This window comes from Myotis davidii, unplaced genomic scaffold (genome assembly GCF_000327345.1).
Source record: "Myotis davidii unplaced genomic scaffold, ASM32734v1 scaffold164, whole genome shotgun sequence".
In the NCBI taxonomy this organism is placed as follows: domain Eukaryota; kingdom Metazoa; phylum Chordata; class Mammalia; order Chiroptera; family Vespertilionidae; genus Myotis; species Myotis davidii.
Window position 1 is genome coordinate 5,780,520 of NW_006296417.1, and position 2,355 is coordinate 5,782,874.

A 2,355-nucleotide genomic window follows, 5' to 3' on the forward strand; every position below is an offset into this window, starting at 1 on the left:
CCCGCCGTCTAGTTCCAGCCCCAGCCCCGACCCCTTGGCCGCCGGGGAGGGGAGGGAGGTGGGGTCCGTCCGAACGCTGGGCCTCGTCCAGATGGATTGAAGTTGGGTTTCTCCAAACGCGCCTCAGATGATTTTTTCCCATTTTCTCAGATTTCAAAGGCTCCCTGCCGCGCGGCTGCCTAATTAATGGTGAAATTCAGCTAAATCTAATTATGCAGTAATTTTAAAGCAGTTAGTCCTGGGCGTTGGTTGGTAATAGGACCCCCGTTTTTTGAAAGTTTGCTTATTGTGTTGGTTTAGGCGAAAGCCATGTTCCGTGGGGAAGAGGGAGAGAGACTGGGGGAATCCTTTGGCTGCGTGAACCCCAGGGCCGAGAACTGTCCCCTCTCACCTCCAACTCCATCCCTCCTCTATGCCCCCCACTTTCCCCCCCCTCCCCCAAGCTCAGGCTGCAAAGCTTAGCCAGGAACTTCATCAGCCAGGAGACCCGGTTTCAGAGCCAAAGGGCAAAGGAGGAACTGCCCATCAGGACACAAAGGGGGCTTGGGGTCTGCCCCCCCATATCTGTAGGTGTCCCCCAAACAGGGAAGGGGCCCTCGTGTCTCCTAGAGAACAGATTTCCACGCGTCACCCCCGTTGTCATTAAGGCGAAAAGCTGACTCTCGGAGTTACAAACCTTCCCGTCCTTCTGGTAACACGCTTGCAATAAGTTAGCTTCCTGGTCAAAGCGAATTGTCAAACTGCCTCATTTTAATATGGCATCTGTGTCGTTAAAACTTTCATTTTTCCCCCCCTGGAGTCTTGCAGGTTTGACATGGGGGCCGGTGCCCAGGTGTGGCTACCATATCTGTAGGTGTCCCCCAAACAGGGAAGGGGCCCTCGTGTCTCCTAGAGAACAGATTTCCACGCGTCACCCCCGTTGTCATTAAGGCGAAAAGCTGACTCTCGGAGTTACAAACCTTCCCGTCCTTCTGGTAACACGCTTGCAATAAGTTAGCTTCCTGGTCAAAGCGAATTGTCAAACTGCCTCATTTAATATGGCATCTGTGTCGTTAAAACTTTCATTTTCCCCCCCCTGGAGTCTTGCAGGTTTGACATGGGGGCCGGTGCCCAGGTGTGGCTATTGGGCCTCTGGGGGCCGTAGGTGGGGTCAGGGGTGTGGGAGATGGGCTGCCTGGGTTTGGCCTGTGACTCTTGGTCTGGGGTGAGCCAGGGAGGGCCTGGGTGTGGGGGTGCTCTGTCATCCCCCGCCCCCCAAGCGGCCCCCTGAAAACGACGTTCCTTGAGAGAGTCATGCTTGTGATTAGCTAAGAAAACACATCTGCTTTCGGAGTGGGGCCTTTGCTAATTAGAGGAACAAAGGACCGTTTGCGTATTTTACCTTTGGCTGGGGGGGGGGGACTTGGGGGGGGGAAAGAGGGGGTTATTTCAGGGGTGTCGCGGGGCCCTCCTCTTTGCCATCGCAGCCACGACGTTAATTTTATTGGGATTACTGATGGGAAATGAGGTGGCACAGGCTTCCGGGAGGAAAAGCTTGATCATTACCCCCTTTGGAACTATATTTTTCCACCCTGCCTCCCGCTGAAGGGGAGGGGGGGTGGGGCGGGCTGCGCAGCGAGCGGGGAGCCCCTGAATCAGGCCGGAGGCCCGCTGATGTCGGGTGACAGAGCGTGCGTGGAGGCTGAGCCCTCTAATTTGCGCTTCTGTTCGTTTATTAGGCCTGGACAACGAACTAATGAGCTTTGGCCTCGCACCGTGTCACTTGTATTTATTTTCTTAGGGCAACTTGGAGGGAGCGGAGAGGCAGGGAGGGGGCCGGGAGTCCTGGCCACGACTGTCTGGTGGCCCCGGGTCCTTGGCTACATCCCGGGGGGACGGTGGGGGGAGCGAGGGCGCACAGAGAACTGACCGATCGCAGGCCGCTGGGCCTTGAAGCGAGGCCCCGGGCGGTGAGGACGGCCTCGGGCCCATCTCAGGCTCAGACGCGCCTGCAGGCCCAGCTCCATGAGCTGGAGGTCGAGGGGGACAGGGCAAGCCCAATACAGATCTTCCAGGTGCAAGATGGCCAGAGGGGCCTGGGTGGCGGGGTCCCCCCTGGCGCCTGGCTGAGGGGGGACCCAGAAGCAGAGCAGGGCAGGCCAAGGAGCCCGCGGAGCGTGCATCTGAGGCCGGTCTGCCCGTGGCCAGGGCGTCTGTGTGCTATGTGCGGAGGGAGCGCTGGTGGCTGAGCAGAAAGGCTGCTCTAGGGACGCTCCCGGGGGTCCTTCCGTCTCCAGTTTGGTTGAGGCTCAGGGGCGCAGGTTGAAAGGCCTGGAATCAAAGCAGGGGTGAGGACAGACAGGGTCACGGAGGCAG